This window comes from Nicotiana tabacum, chromosome 23 (genome assembly GCF_000715075.1).
Source record: "Nicotiana tabacum cultivar K326 chromosome 23, ASM71507v2, whole genome shotgun sequence".
NCBI lineage: Eukaryota > Viridiplantae > Streptophyta > Magnoliopsida > Solanales > Solanaceae > Nicotiana > Nicotiana tabacum.
The window spans coordinates 123,210,446-123,228,429 of NC_134102.1; the positions used below are offsets into that span (position 1 = coordinate 123,210,446).

The 17,984-nt window shown below is 37.6% G+C and overlaps 1 pseudogene; it reads left to right on the forward strand.

The window, feature by feature from the left end:
- The first annotated feature begins 756 nt into the window (after positions 1 to 756).
- Positions 757 to 13,617, forward strand: LOC107792420 (peroxisomal acyl-coenzyme A oxidase 1-like; annotated as a pseudogene).
- The last annotated feature ends 4,367 nt before the right edge of the window (positions 13,618 to 17,984 follow it).

Consider the following 17,984-nt stretch of genomic DNA (forward strand, 5'->3'; position numbering starts at 1 on the left):
TAGCAATCACAGCCATCAGCCTCGACCGAATCGGGAAAGCGGGAGATAGAAGAAGAAGATGAGGACTTTCTGACCCCTCGAACTTTTATTGCTCCCGAAGATTCCGACGCTACCAAATCAACGGTCGAAGAGGTGGAACAGGTTATATTGATCGAATACCGGCCCGAGCGAAAGATATACCTGGAAACGGGATTAACCCCCGAACTCAGGAAGAGGCTTATTCAATTCCTTATTGATAACATAGATTATTTTGCTTGGTCCCATTTAGACATGACAGGGATCCCACCGGAGATAACGACACATCGGCTGAGCCTGGACCCTGGGTCAAACCGGTGAAGCAAACTAGGATTGTGATGCTGAAAAGCTACTTTTTTTAGGAGTAAAATATTTTCCCGTTTTTTACCAGCCAAAGCAACTGTCTTTTTATGCTCATTCAAATGCGATTTGGTTTAAAATTTCCATTTTGATACATTTTAACGTACCACTGGTGCGTGTGATTCAGCCGGTGAATGTTTTGGTTGGAAAATTGATCAAAAACTTTTTAGTGCATAATTTTTGAATGACTTGACTTTGACAGGAGGAGATTATGTTGTTTGGCGCATGTCATTTGTTTGGGGTTGGGGAGGGAGATTTTGAAGGAGGGTATTGTCTTGTTTGACTATGTTATTTGCTTCTGCCTTGTTACTATTTTGCATGTCCTTAATCTTTACCGAGTGTCATTGTGGGATATAGGGCTTCAGCAAGGAAGGCAGAACTATGCTTCCCAGGAAAGAACTATTTAAGAACACGCTAAGAAAGGCGGCATATGCATGGAAACGGATCATTGAACTTCGTCTTTCTGGTATGACTTTGTTTTACCTTTTAATCCTTATCATATGTTTTCTGACAACGACAAGTGAGGGTTGCTCAGTTGGTAAAAGACCTCCACCCATGACTGTTAGGTCCTGGTTCTGGGTTCGAGTCATGCTGGAGGTAGGTAGATGTGGAAACTATATATTTTCCTAATTTGGGAGGGAATTAAATATATATATATATATATATATATATATATATATATATATATATATATATATATATATGTTTTGCCAACGAAGAGCTGTCTTATTATGTGCATGCTGAACCTTGAATTTTTGTTTCTGCCGAAGAAGAAGCAGCTAAGTTAAGGCATTTTGTAGATGAGCCTGCCTTTACCGATCTTCATTGGGTAACATCTTGTTTGGCTTTTGCTTTTGCCTATGTTAAATTCTTGCTACGCAACTGCTTATATTGAGTATATACATGCTTAATGCGCTTGACGATTTTGAAAAGAAACACTAATGTTAAAGTCGGTGCTCTTGTTTTTTCCCCTTTCTATTTTCAATTGCTTTAAGCCCTTGGATTGTGGCTCACCTGCCACCATTTTTCTCTGTTAGGGAATGTTTATACCGGCCATAAAAGGACAGGGCACAGATGAACAGCAGAAAAAGTGGTTGCCGTTGGCCTATAAGATGCAAATAATTGGGTGCTACGCTCAAACTGAACTTGGACATGGGTCCAATGTGCAAGGCCTTGAGACCACTGCCACATTTGATCCTCAAACAGATAAATTTGTCATTCATAGTCCTACATTGACGTCAAGCAAGGTGAGAATTATCCACTACTTGCTTTTCCGTGTTTTGTTTTTGCAAAACAACTCTCCATTTTTAACATTTTGAGGAGTGTGATGCTCAAAGAATATGATACTCTTTTATGCAAGATATACCTCCTATACAGCATGTTTTGCTTGTTTCAGTTCAATGTGCTATTCTGAAATGGCTGTATTTTTTATTTTATTTTTTAATTTGCTACTACCACCAAGATTGAAATGGCTGTATTAGCTTTATTATTTGCTGACCTATTACAATATGTTTATTTCATTAATAATTAGTGGATTTCTCTGATCTCTGGCTTTTTACAATTTAGAATAGTGGTGGCCTGGTGGATTGGGTAAAGTCTCTACCCATGTTGTTGTGTACACTCGTCTTATAACAAATGGTAAAGACTATGGGATTAATGGTAAGTCAATGATTCTCATGTCACAAGATGGTGTAGTGCATTTTAAATTTTCAGGAAAGTTGCACTTACATTTTATTGACTAATTCATATTTTAGGTTTTATTGTCCACAAATCTCTTCCAGGTGTTACTGTTGGAGACATTGGAATGAAATTTGGATAATGGATATTAAGACAAATCTCTTCCAACAAATGCTGATGAGGTTTGTTCTTTACCTTTTTCTGGTATTCAAGTTTCAGCTTCTCGTGTTCAAGTAGTCTTACAAGTAGCAAGTCTGGAAAGGTTTACCAGGAGCAAGAACAATAAGCTTTAACTGTTAGGAAACTTTGGAATTTCTGGCCTCTAATTAAGTGAAATGATAGTTACACTATTCAAAAACATTACTAAGCTGAATCCCGTTAATACATGGGCATAATAACTGTTGTTGCCGAAACTAAAAGTAATTCTCTTTTCTGTATCACTGATTTTGGTATCATAATTTTTTGCTCATTACCATACTATATTACGTGGTAGTTATTATATTTGCTCCTAAAATTTCAGGGTTTCACAAGTTACCAGAGAAGGAAAATATGTCCAATCTGATGTTCCCCGACAACTTCTTTATGGGACCATGGTATATGTTCGGCAAACAATTGTATCAGATGCTTCAAATGCTTTGTCTCGGGCTGTGTGTATTGCAACCAGATACAGTGCCGTTCGTAGACAATTTGATTCTCAGAATGGTGGACAAGAAATTCAGGTAATCTTGGAAGCAAATCCTATCAGTAGTAAAGTAGATGATCATTTGTAATGGCTGGGTTCTGATCTTTCACTTATTGCATGCCATTTTATAGCATACTCATGTTGGTGGGGGCAATTAATTATACAAAAGAGGGGGACATTTTTGTTAATTTTGATTTTAAAATGTTCTTTGTGTTTCATGAAATGCATTTGCTTATTCAAAAGTGAAATCCATACCAAACAATTTCCCATACCAGTGCCACAAATGTCGGCAAGCACAAATCCAACATCTATATTAAGGGCAATCTCTAGTCTCATATTATTTGAGTGGAGAGTGAGTTTTGACGTCTGCATGTTAGTTTATAAAGGGGGTGGGTGGAAGGACTTGCACTTTTCTCTTTTCATTATCCCTGTAGAATTAGCCATTAATCCCTTGCAAAAATCCCCAATAACCAAACCTATGTTGGATTAAATGCCTGCCCAAAAGAGATTTGCCATGCTCAATTACCTCGGTGGTACCTTAAAAAAATTTAACTCAAAAAATTTAACTGGCAAGGGAAGGGGGGAGTCTGATAATGTTGTTCTGTGGTAGATATCAACGAGATCCTATGCGGTAGCAATTCGAAGAGAACTGTGATTTGGAAAGCGAGCATAAGATTTTTCTGGCAACTTTTTATGTAATGATCAACAATTAAAAGTATGTGCAAATGATTTCTCAACATTGCCTGAAGCGCACGCATGTACGGCGGGATTGAAGTCTTTGACAACCATTGCCACTGCTGTAAGTAGTGACAACAACTTTGATTGTCCACCTACCTTGCGCTTTACAGTCTTTGATTGACGCTGTCATCCTTGTCTGGGGATTTTGGGTCATATTTCCAAGTCTTTTACATGAATTATGTATAAGGGAGTGAAATTGTATAATATACATGTGCAGAGAACATATTCAGAAAAAAAATATATGGCTGAACACATCTTTAAGTTTTGCCTGTCATACAGTTTTCGTTCTTACTTGTGGGCATCGAAATCTAATATTTGGCTGATTAAGATGCTGTGATGATTGAGCTGTCCGCTATAATGTAGTCTCCTAAACAATCCTCATTTTTATTGGGATAAGAGACTAGCAAGCGGGTCTTCTTCAATTGGATTGGACTTGCTTATTTAACCGTTAACGTTCTCTTGAATGTACCTTGGGATTTTGTTTTTCTGGACCTGATCTTTTCTTTAGATTCAAGAAAAACTGTTGCTTATTTAAGAAAAAAAGAAAAGAAAAGAACTTTTCTCTAATTCTTTACTTGAATCCATTGTCATGCCATTCAACATAACATGCTTCTTGCCTCATTGCAATTTTATCCCAGGATGGAATTGAAGAATGCCGAAAGTTATGTGGAGATCATGGATATCTATGCAGCAGTGGACTCCCAGAGTTATTTGCGAAGGAGATGACACCGTGCTACTACTACAGATAAACTAATTGTTTGTTGAAGGTTGACATGCCAGTTCTAAGTTTTTCTTTAAAGGGTTTGTGTGGACTTAGAGATCCTTTCTCAACTTGTCCAGCGGTGGTAATTTAAGCCTGTTAAAAAAAAAAAAAAAAAAAATTTCTAGCAGCTAAATATATTGGTCCTGGATTTAACACTTTTGAGTTAATCTTTTGTTGTTAAAATAAGAGAACCATCAAATGAGAAGTATTGAGAAATTTCTGGAAAATGTGAATTCTTGCTTAAAGAGTTTTTTCGAACCTCCATACCTCTCTCTTTATCAAGGTCTTTTAGAAGTTATAGACATTCTATAATTTAGTTTATCAATGATTGGAACTCGAAAGTGTGCAAACTCTGAACCAAGGTACTGTTATTCCCGGTCAATATTGCTGTATTTGTAAATATTAATTCTGCAAAATATAAGTTAACGTAATGAAACAATAATAATAAATTCGAGCCCACTGAATTCACAGTGTTTCCTTAAGGAATTTAATCCCCTCCTAGTACCCAAGGTAATGGATTATTTCCTCCCAGGATAGAACGAATAACACACTGGTGTAGCGGTACTTCAAACCCCAGTGTTTCGGCGAACACAAAGTTCGGTAGCAAATCACACTTACAGTTGCTTTGTTTGAAGTTAAAAAATAATGCAGAACGAAGGAGTATATACTCAGAAAAAACGTATGGAAGTTCTGAGAGGAAGGAGTGCAATGTATAGCCAATTTGTTGAGCGAATTGTATGTTGAGTTGAGTATCTTTCTTCAATATTTGCTGCTCATATATATAGCAGCCAAGAAGGAGTGCAAGACCAAACGTCCACCCTTCATGGTGGAGCAAGCATTACATGTTTGTGGAGCAAGCACTTCATGTTTGTGGAGCAAGCACTTCATGGTGGGAAGACCATTATCCGGCTGCCAAATTATCAATACACGGATTGGAAAATATCCGTTTACAAATACGGATAATCTTACGTTAATATTTACTATTAACAAATAAATTTGGTCCAAAAATAATCAATCAATCATTTGACCAAATCCAAATCCGAATCCGAATCCGAATCCGAATCCGAAGCCGAAGCCGAAGCCGAAGCCGAAGCCGAAGCCGAAGCCGAAGCCGAGCCGAGCGAGCGACGACGACGACGGCGCGAGGCTTGCTTTCTTCTTAACTCTTTAAGAGCTACAAGAAGAGCAATTATATATATACCCACCAAAAATGTCTTCCACTTCCAATATGGGACAATGTCTCATTGTTAAGAGGGGAAACTTAAAATTTTACTCAAAATTTCATTTTCCCTCCATTTCCCATTCACCCTCATTTTAAGAATATTACATCTTAAAAATAAAACCTCAACAATCCCCCATATGAATGGGGAATGGCTATATCACGGAAGTATGCATGAAAAACTGTGTGATTTACAAGCAAGGATTAATTGCATCTGGATAAGTAGGTTTTCCTTTGAACTTTCCGTAGTAAACTTATGTAGGATATACTCGGTCAATCGGTAAATTTGATATCTTTGAACCGTCGATCTTTGGTGTATACCTAGACAACCATAAGTCACACAATCAACCCTTAACCGTCTTTGGTTCTCATTGTTGTGTTCGTTTCAGCCATGAACACCGCCTGGTTTCATAAGTGCGTAGAGAACTGGCCTTACAAAGTTCTCCTTGAAGCGGCTCACACTTCACACTTAAATAGGTGATTCCTAAACGTGTCATCCTGTAGATACACTATTTGATATACCCCGTATCAAATTTAGAAATCATTAAAAAGCCTTAATGCTTTATCCTTGGTACTGAACATTGTCTCATCACGAGAATGGACTAAAATTTTATTTGACAATGTTGAACCGTCATTAATGACTTTGTTTGATCTCTTTGAACCTAGATCTTGGGATCTCCAGTCTTCTAGGTAGAGTTACCGCCACAATGACTTGTTCTCGGCCATAGCCCCATTCCCTTTGATGATTTCTCAACTACCTCTCTAGTTAGGCCTTTTGTAAGTGGATCCGACACATTATCACTTGACTTTACATAGTCAATTATGATAATTCCTCTAGAGAGTAATTGCCTAACGGTTTTATGTCTTCGTCGTATATGACGAGATTTACCGTTATACATGACGCTCCCAGCCCTTCCAATTGCCGCTTGACTATCACAATGTATGCATATTGGTGCCAACGGTTTGGGCCAAAATGGAATGTCTTCCAAGAAATTCCGGAGCCATTCAGCTTCTTCACCGGCTTTATCTAAGGCTATGAATTCAGCCTCCATTGTAGAGCGGGCAATACATGTTTGTTTGGACGACTTCCAAGATACCGCTCCTCCACCAATAGTGAATACATATCCACTCGTGGACTTAGAATCAGTTGAACCGGTGATCTAATTTGCATCACAGTATCCCTCAATCACCGCAGGGAAATTACTGTAGTGCAATTCAAAGTTCTGGGTATGTTCTAAATATCCCAAAACTCGTTTCATTGCCATCCAATGAGATTGGCCTGGATTGCTCGTATATCGACTCAGTTTACTTATAGCACAAGCTATGTCTGGTCGTGTACAATTCATGATATACATTAAGCATCCCAATACACGAGCATAATCCAATTGTGATATGCTTTGGCCTTTGTTCTTTGCTAATGCAAGATTCACGTCAATTGGAGTCTTTGCAACTTTAAAGCCTAAGTGCTTGAATTTTTCAAGTACTGTCTTAATATAATGAGATTGTGACAATGCCAGACCTTGAGGAGTCTTATTGATCTTAATTCCCAGAATTAAATCAGCAACTCCCAAGTCTTTCATATCAAACTTGCTATTGAGCATACGCTTAGTAGCATTTATGTTGGCAATGTCATTACTCATTATCAACATATCATCCACATATAGGCAAACAATGACTATGTGATTTGGAACATTTTTAATGTACACGCATTTATCACATTCATTTATCTTAAAACCATTTGACAACATTGTTTGGTCAAATTTCGTATGCCATTGTTTGGGTGCTTGTTTTAGTCCGTAAAGAGACTTAACAAGTCTACATACCTTCTTTTCTTTACCTGGAACCACAAACCCTTCAGGTTGTTCCATGTAAATTTCTTCCTCCAACTCTCCATTTAAGAAGGCCGTCTTAACATCCATTTGATGAATTTCAAGACCATACACTGCAGCTAATGCTACTAACATCCGTATGGACGTAATTCTTGTAACTGGAGAGTATGTATCAAAGTAGTCTAGACCTTCTCGTTGTCTATACCCTTTGACTACGAGCCTTGCCTTGAATTTATCAATAGTGCCATCATCTTTGATTTTTCTCTTAAAAATCCATTTAGAACCCAAAGGTTTATTTTCAGGAGGAAGATCAACCAATTCCCATGTATGGTTGTTCAATATGGATTCTATTTCACTATTGACTGCCTCTTTCCAAAACAATGATTCCGAAGAAGTCATAGCTTCTTTAAATGTTTGAGGCTCATTCTCCAATAAGAAAGTCACAAAATCTGGTCCAAATGAAGTAGACGTTCTTTGACGTTTACTACGTCTTGGATTCTCCTGATTACATGTACTTTCTTTTGTTTCTTCCCGAGGTCGTTTAGATCCTTCACCAAACGATTCACATTCCTTTTTATACGGATATATATTTTCAAAAAACTCAGCATTATCTGATTCTATAACCGTATTATTATGAATGTCGGGATTTTTTGATTTATGAACCAGAAATCGATATGCTTTACTATTTGTCGCATATCCTATGAAAACACAATCAACGGTTTTCGGTCCTATCTTTACCCTTTTGGGTTTAGGAACTTGCACTTTTGCCAAACACCCCCACACTTTAAAATAATTCAAGTTGGGCTTCCTTCCTTTCCATTGTTCATAAGGAATGGATTGTGTTTTGCTATGGGGCACTCGATTTAATATTCGATTAGCCGTAAGAATGGCTTCCCCCGCAAGTTCTGTGGCAAACCAGAACTTATCAACAACGCATTCATCATCTCCTTTAATGTGCGATTCTTTCTTTCCGCAATCCCATTAGATTGGGGCGTGTAAGGGGCTGTTGTTTGATGAATAATTCCATATTCTAAACATATTTCTTCAAAAGGAGATTCATATTCACCACCCCTATCACTTCTTATCATTTTTACTTTCTTGTTAAGTTGTGTTTCAACTTCATTTTTGTATTGCCTGAATGCGTCTATTGCTTCATCTTTACTATTCAGTAAGTAAACATAGCAATATCGAGTACCATCGTCAATAAAAGTTATGAAATACTTCTTTCCACCGCGAGATGGTATTGACTTCATGTCACAAATATCTGTGTGAATTAAGTCTAAAGGATTTGAATTCCTTTCAACTGACTTATAAGGATGTTTAACATACTTAGATTCCACACATGTTTGACATTTTGATTTTTCGCATTCAAACTTGGGCAGTACTTCCAAGTTAATCATTTTTCGCAAGGTTTTATAATTGACATGACCCAAACGTACATGCCATAAATCATTTGACTCAAGTAAGTAAGAAGAAGCTGAAATATTATTATTATTTTCAACAACCATTACATTTAGGTTGAAAAGGCCCTCGGTGAGGTAACCTTTTCCCACAAATATTTCATTCTTACTAATTACAACCTTGTTGGATACAAAAACGCACTTAAAACCGTGCTTAACAAGAAGTCCAGTAGAGACTAAATTCTTTCTCATTTCGGGAACATGAAGGACATTGTTCAAAGTCATGACCTTGCCAGAAGTCATTTTTAGAAATACCTTCCCATATCCTTCAACTTTTGCTGTTGAAGCATTTCCCATATAAACTGTCTCTCCGGGTTCAGCAAGAGCATAGGTAGCAAAAGCCTCTCTAACTGCACAAACATGGCGAGTGGCTCCTGAATCAAACCACCACAGTTTAGGATTTCCCACCAAGTTACATTCAGAGAGCATGGCACACAAGTTATCAACATCATCATGGTTTACTACCTTGTTTGCTTGACCCCTTTTCTTGTCTTTCTTCGGAGCACGACACTCCGTAGATTTGTGTCCGGTTTTCCCACAGTTGTAGCAGTTTCCACTGAACCGCTTCTTGCTTGGGTTGTATTTCGGACCAGAAGCCTTCTTCCTCTTTTTGTTAGCTTCAACAATATTTGCTCCCATTATTGTTGACTTTCCACGGCCTCTCCTTTCAGCAGCTTTATTGTCCTCTTCGATTCTCAACCGAACAATGAGATCTTCAAGGGACATTTCCTTTCGTTTGTGTTTCAAATAATTTTTGAAGTCCTTCCACAACGGAGGCAACTTCTCAATCATTGCTGCTACTTGGAATGCTTCGTTGATTACAAGACCTTCAGCAAGTAGATCATGAATAATCACTTGCAATTCCTGGACTTGAGTAATAACAGACTTGCTATCTATCATTTTGTAGTCCAGAAATTTTGCGGCAACGAATTTCTTCATCCCGGCATCTTCAGTCTTATATTTCTTTTCAAGCGCATTCCACAATTCTTTGGATGTCTCCATGCTACTGTATACATTATACAGATTATCATCCAGTCCGCTAAGAATATAATTCTTGCATAAAAAATCAGAATGCTTCCACGCTTCAATCACGAGAAAGCGTTCATTATCTGGAGTTTTATCCGGCAGATCAGGAACATCTTCCTTGATGAACTTCTGTAGACATAACGTAGTTAAGTAGAAGAACATCTTCTGCTGCCAGCGTTTGAAATCAATCCCGGAAAATTTTCCGGGTTTTTCTGCCGGTGCCAACGCCGGTGTTCGGCTTGTCGTTGCGTTGGCAGTCGCCATCGGAACAGCTTGGTTTTCGTTTTCAGTCATCATCTTTTACAGAAAAGAATGACACAAACAAACATTTAATGCACGTTTTCAAACTGGAGTAAAAATCACGTAGATTTTAATATCCAACAAAACGCCACGAAGGCTTAACTCTCCAAAACGGGAGTACACAAACCACAAAGCTTTTAGTTTGCAGAATAATAAGAATAACACAAGTACAGAAATAAATATTAAATTCCTTAAGATTGTTATTCCCGGTCAATATTGCTGTATTTGTAAATATTAATTCTGCAAAATATAAGTTAACGTAATGAAACAATAATAATAAATTCGAGCCCACTGAATTCACAGTGTTTCCTTAAGGAATTTAATCCCCTCCTAGTACCCAAGGTAATGGATTATTTCCTCCCAGGATAGAACGAATAACACACTGGTGTAGCGGTACTTCAAACCCCAGTGTTTCGGCGAACACAAAGTTCGGTAGCAAATCACACTTACAGTTGCTTTGTTTGAAGTTAAAAAACAATGCAGAACGAAGGAGTATATACTCAGAAAAAATGTATGGAAGTTCTGAGAGGAAAGAGTGCAATGTATAGCCAATTTATTGAGCAAATTGTATGTTGAGTTGAGTATCTTTCTTCAACATTTGCTGCTCATATATATAGCAGCCAAGAAGGAGTGCAAGACCAAACGTCCACCCTTCATGGTGGAGCAAGCATTACATGTTTGTGGAGCAAGCACTTCATGTTTGTGGAGCAAGCACTTCATGGTGGGAAGACCATTATCCGGCTGCCAAATTATCAATACACGGATTGGAAAATATCCGTTTACAAATACGGATAATCTTACGTTAATATTTACTATTAACAAATAAATTTGGTCCAAAAAATTAATCAATCAATCGATCATTTGACCAAATCCAAATCCAAATCCGAAGCCGAAGCCGAAGCCGAAGCCGAAGCCGTAGCCGTAGCCGAAGCCGAGCCGAGCGAGCGACGACGACGACGGCGCGAGGCTTGCTTTCTTCTTAACTCTTTAAGAGCTACAAGAAGAGCAATTATATATATACCCACCAAAAATGTCGTCCACTTCTAATATGGGACAATGTCTCATTGTTAAGAGGGGAAAACTTAAAATTTTACTCAAAATTTCATTTTCCCTCCATTTCCCATTCACCCTCATTTTAAGAATATTACATCTTAAAAATAAAACCTCAACAGGTACATTTTGTTACTTCATGAAAAATAGAGATCATTTGGTAACTGAGAGGAGACGACGATAACCTTTTGGAATAGAGGAAGTAGATAAGAATGAGTTGATGATAGAATATTAATTTTTCTAAAATTCCTTGTTAAAAAAAAGTAAACTTTCCTAAAATTAATGGATGAATTGAAGTGTCTATAGGATTGGTGGTTGAGCAATCTTTTTCCGTGGGCTAAAATTTGTTGTTGCATCAATAATGTTGGGGTGTTATTCCCTATTGCTCTCCCAAAAGCAAGTCTCATGAGATTTCACATGACACTTTTTTATTAAAATATTTGCTTGTGAGCACTTGATTGTGAAAGTACAAGTTTAGTTGCAAAGTGCCAAAAGGTTGGTAGAAGTGCTAGAGGTGAAAATTATTGAGTAAAGCTTGTTTTGTATACAAAAACTAGCAGGCTCAAAAGATGTTCGGAAAATAACTTTATTGCTCAATATTTTTGGGAAACTCAAGACAATATTCTCAAATATTGTATTGCTGTGATCCACTTGTCATAGTTGTGTGTACATTCCTGAATCGTACTTTATAAATAGGATGGTTGTGGCTTGTTTGTTCTTTCGTTTGTTGTGAATTCCCCCCTCCCCCCTTCCCCACAACCCCCAAGGAAAAATCAAACATTTAGTAACTTAAAAGTTGAAAGCTTAAATGAGCAAGTGAAGTACAACAGATACTTAACTGTTTAATGGAGTCTTATTACAGAGTCTTCTGATTCTGATACAATAGTATGATATTTTAGATCTAGTATTCCAGTATGAAGCATGCTGTGTTTCATGTAGGTTGCGAGGTTTCTTATGAAGACTATTTCACAGCTGGGCTCCGGAAAGAAGCCAGTGGGTACTATAGCTTATATGGGAAGAATTGAACACTTGATGTAATGCCGTTCTGATGTGAAACAAGGTAAAATTCTTGCAGATGATCCTTCATTGTTATAGTTACAGTTCGTTTTGAAAGTACTTATTCCAGTATCAATTTCCTTAGAAAGGATGTGCTTGTGATATTAGTAGGTGTACTCTTATGTTCCTCGCTTTTACTTTCATAACTTCAACCATGTAAGAATGACTGTTGTTTTGCCTTTCAATTAGCCTCCTATGTTTTTTACGTACACAAAGTAGATTGCTGATTGTGGTTGTTTTCCGTCTCCTGCAGCCAAGGACTGGCTGAAACCTAGTGCGGTAGTTGAAGCATTTGAAGCAAGGGCTGCCAGAATGTCTGTTGCTTGTGCTCAGAATCTTAGCAAGTTTGATAATCCAGAAGAAGGTCCTCACTTTTAAGCCGTTGCATCTTTCTTATTCAATTCTATAATGTTTGACTATCAACCAGCTTAAAGTTTCTGCATGAAGTTTATTTAACGTTTGATAAGTGTGTTTATTTTTCTCGCGATCAAAATTCAATTTATATTTTTCTTGCTTTGTCCTCCTTTTTTAGGCTTTGCAGAACTTGCAGCTGATTTAGCTGAAGCAGCAGTTGCTCATTGTCAATTAATTGTTGTCTCCAAGTAAGCTTCTTTACTGTATTCTCTTCTTCAGCTGTGTTGATTTGGATAACCAGTCTGCTTTTTAGCAAAGTATTTTTTCTTGCTGAAAATGGTATAATAGTTTCCTAAGTTGATAAGGATCTTTGTGTTGTAAAGCATGAATTTAAGCTTCTTGATAATGGAATTTACCAGGATTTGGTTGAGAACATCGTAGAGTATAGAACTTTGTTAATTAATATGTCTCTCATCTCATAAGGTTTATTGAGAGGTTGCAATAAGACATTCCTGGGGAAGGGGTTAAGCAACAGCTGGAGGTGCTTTGCGGTATCTATTTCCTCTTCCTCCTTCACAAACATCAAGGAGATTTTCTCGGAACTGGCTATATCACCTCAAAGCAGGCGTCACTTGCTAATGACCAGCTCAGAGCCTTATATTCCCAGGTTTGTCTTGTTAAACTTATTTTCTGTCATTTTTGTGCTTGGCGGGTTGAAGCTGCTTTTACTGATACATTCCTCTTTAATATCAGCTTCGTCCAAATGCTATATCGATGGTTGATGCATTTAACTATACCGATCACTTCCTTGATTCAATTCTTGGACGTTATGATGGAAACGTGTATCCGAAACTGTATGAGGCTGCATGGAAGGATCCTCTCAACCAATCGGATATAGCTGACGGCTTCCATGAATATATTAGGCCACTACTCAAGCAGCAACTGCGTACTGCTCGACTGTGAAGGAAGAGTTACATATATTTATAGCTGTTGTATTGTGCTATGCCAATAAACTAAAATTTGAAATACCATCTTTCTTTTGGATGATGGCCTCCTTTATGACTTACATAGCCGTGATTTAAGCTTAATGAACTCTTGAAAGGAAACTGTAATGTATGCTTAGTAGTTTTTCCTCCCAGAACTATAAAAAAAATAGATTAATTTTTTGCCTCCCTGGTAACCTTGCCCTTGTAACGAGCATCCTAATTATTTGATTCTGTACGATTACTTTCGCGCAGAACTCTAACACACGGAAAGTTCCAGCATAATATGTTGGATTATGGACCTCATGCGTATAAACTTGCTGGAAGGGTGTTTTTATTCAGATTTTATTTTTATATAAAAAATGGCTAAATTTCGATTACTTTTAAAATTGTGTCTATTTTTTAATACCAGTTACAAATCTGGCTATTTTTTATTTTTTTTTCATTTTAATCGGGAAAGTGAAAAAAGCCCCCCCTCAAAAAAAAATTCCCCAAATCGTTTAAGAGAAACTTGTCTCTATTTCTTTACGACCATTAGTGCAAGTTTGTTTCATGAAGCTAAGGTAAGAAATGAATAGTTTACATAAATAGATGGTACAAGACTAGTTCCAAAGTTCGATTGGTGATTAGTCTAAATAGTGACTCATAATAAGACCAATACTCATATGTCCGGTAGTGTCCCTATGAGTGGAATTTGTGACTCGATGGGCGGTAGAATAGCTATATGATGAGCATGACGTGCCTGCGGAATGTGTTTAGATATTTTGATTGTGATGAGAATAGTTTACTTGAGATGTAAAAAAAAAGAGGGCACTGGATGCTTGGTGTCTGTCTTAATTTGACGTATAGTCTCGAGTATAAATATGTTGAAGGATCTTTCATGTTGTTTAATTATGGAGCGAAGTAGATTTTCATGTCTTGTTAATGAGTTTGGATTCAGAAATATTAAGTGATGGCGTAATAGTTATGGCTGTGAAAGGTTATGGAGAGATGTCAGTTTGAAGCAAAGCAGGTAGCTTATCACCTGCGGGGTAAACTACGGATGTGCGATCATTATAATATTAGGTGAAGAGTTTTTTTTCTACCAGCGGGGTGTATGTGTTGAGATTTGAATTTGAATCTTGGTGAGAAAGTTGACTTGACTGTCAAGAGAATAAATGCGAGCTTAGCGAATGAATGAGGTATTTTTTGGTCGGTGTTGCATGAGCTTGAGAAGAATTTCGTTGAACTGATTACAGTATCATTGTAGTAATACGGTATGGGTATTGTGAGTTATCATATGTTTTATTCTATAGCTTTGAGCCAAGTGGGGGAGTCTTCAATCTATGATTTGATTGCGCGATTATGTATTGTATTGGTTTTGGTCCGAGGCATACTTGTGGGTTAATTATGACTTTCAGAGGTTGAGATCGATGAAGACTAGAATAATGAAATTCATGAATACGGGTTATATTACGCTTTATGAGTATATGAAAATCATGGAATGATTAAGTTATTATTTGAAGGATGTAGTGCGCACGGAGTATGAAATTGATCGGTGGTGTTAAAACAGGGTTACTTCTTTGAGTGTTGTTGTACTAATGGAGCATGTGTTTTTCGGCCCGTTCGGGCAGTGTAATTTGGATTTGAGCAAAGTGGGTGACTATCGAGAAAGTTCTAATGGGTTTGAGATTTATATATAGCAATCGAGAATTTCTCCGGACTTGTATATGGATAAAGTCTGAGATTTGCATTTGATAGTGCAGGAACTTACGGTAATTATGTATGACTATAGATTCTACATTCCAGTATATGAAAGGTAAAAGAACAATTTTAAATTCACATAAGGTACTTTCAGAGTGGGCGTTTCGGTTGTGGTATTTATGGGGGTGATTAAGAAGAATAAAATATCTTATGGGCCTTAGGGCGGTGTCGTTTTATGTTAGGATGTCTTGTAGTGAGCTTTGGGTAAGGATCGTATTGTTCTGACAAGGAGAAGTGTCAACTTGAGGGTAATTCAGAAAAAACTCGAAGAAAATAAGACAACTGGGTAGTAGGCTACACCAGTATGGTAATGGTATGATCGGTTCTTTTGGGTAATTATGATGTGGTAAGGCTCTACAGATGTTTTGGCGGCAATATTCTTGGGTTTGGTGACCTGCGTGGCTTGGTCGAGTTAGAGGAATTTAGTTCTGATAGTTGATTATGTGCAATTGGATTTCAAAGTGTTCTTGATGGTTTCTACCATGGTTTGAGATGGATATTTTCTACCGGCGTGTGATTTCCACTTGGATGGGAGTAAATGAAATGTTTCTAACTAACCGGGTATGTAATTTGCTGGTGACTCAGAATTTATAATGAGATTCTTGTGCTTGTCACATGATGGCATGATAGATGGGGTGTGTTGTGCAAGATTACGATTTACATGTACAAGGTGGCCGTTCATTCTTGAAGGGAAGGTGACAAATTCTAGACAGAATGGTTAGTTTCAGATATTAAGATGAATGTTATAACTGCTCGGTAATCCCTGAGAAGGGTGCGTATTTCAAAATGCGCATTGTGTTTTGACTTACGGATGTTCATCGGTATTGCGGTACTCACCTGGTTGATAAACTGCTAATATTCCAATTAATGTTATGTGGCACGAAATAATTATGGAAGTATTTCTCATGGGATGATCGTGCATGGAAGATGTGTTAGTCATTCGAGTGCTGGAGTTAGGATCGGTTACGGTGATTCAAGTATTCTATGAATTTGGAGATTGGGAGTTCTCAGAAGCATATTGTTTCAGGGTTGTGGCCTGTTTGAGGTGAGCATTTTATTTAAAGTCAGTGGAGGCACTAGTTGTGTTAAGTATTTTTGATAGCTATGCGCTATGAGTGCGCATATGTATGGGGTTTGAGCCCATGTGCGAGCACCAAGGCAATTGTCCGTGCAGTGTGTGGGAATTTTATTTCTTTGATAATTTATCTGATTTCATTGCTTTCCTTCCTCTACGATAAAAATTACTTGAGCAGCGTACTTGAGGAATTGTGCACATGCGCCTACGTTTATCCTCTTCATGAAATATGAGGATTTGGTTGTGAATATTAGGTTGTGGTGGTTCTAGTTAAACTTGCAAAACGGATCTCTTCTTTGAGATATTTTCCATTTTTGGGTGCACGGATTGCACAATTTTTGGCTTGAGATATATTGATGTGGCGTATATGTGGAATAGTTATGTTTGATAATATAAGGTCATCGGACCTAGAATGTGTACTATCAGATTTGATTGCGGTATATTTGGGAGGATGATATCGAAAGTGGGCTTAGAAAGTGATTATGGTTCTGGTTGGGACGAGTGAGCTCCATGACTTGTTGATCTGATAAGGGGACCTGCGATTCCGCATGTTTCTTTCACTATCAGCAGTATATGAATGTTTTGGGAATGAGATTTCGTTTGATATGGGGTTAGTACTAGTACCAGGTTGGTTTTGAGTAGTTACTATGATCGAAAATAGTGCTGCGAGTATTCGAGTTGTGTAGTATGTTATGTGATTATATCTGGGGTTATGGTTATGGCTTGATACAGCTTGTTCAAACTTATACAGTGTGTAGATATGATACTCGAGTCTTGTATGAAATTCTGGATGTTGGAAATTGGGCTCTAAGTTTTATGGAATAAGGTTAAAGTATTGATCTTCAATTGTATTGTGTTGTCAGGCCGTTATGGAATAGGGTGGCATGGGATCACCCCCGGGTATGTGCTTGGTAAGGTGGAATAGTGATTCAATGGCTTGGAAACAACTCTTGGCACATTCGAGGACGAACGTATGCTTAAGTGGGGGAGAATGTAACGACCCGACCGATCGTTTTGGGCATTTATGCTCTTTTCTACTATTTGAAGTCTTGAATAACTTCATATGATGTATTATGACTTGTGTGAATTGTCAGTTTTGGTTTTCAGGTATTTCGGAGTTAGTTTGGAAGAATGAAATTCAAGGCTTAAAGCTTAAGTTGAAAAGGTGGATCGGATGTTGACTTACGTGTAAACAACCCCGGAATAAAGTTTTCATGATTTCAATAGCTCCGTATGGTGATTTTGGACTTAGGAGCGTGTCCAGAAAAGTATTTGGAAGTCAGTAGTTGAATTGGGCTCGAAATGGCTAAAAATAGAAATTTAAGTTGGAAGTTTGACCGGGGAGTTGACTTTTTGATATCGGGATCGGAATCCAACTATAGAAATTGGAATAGTTTCGTTATCTTATTTATGACTTGTGTGCAAAATTTGAGGTCAATCAGACTTGATTTGATAGGTTTCGGCATTGAATGTAGAAGTTGGAAATTATTAGTTTTTATTAGGCTTGAGTTGGAGTACGATTTGTGTTTTTGATATTGTCTGATGTGATTTGAGGGTTCGCCTAAGTTTATATCGTGGTTTAGGACTTTTTGGTATATTCGTATGGGGTCCCGAGTGGCCCGAATGTGTTTTAGGGTGAGTTTTGAGCGAGTCT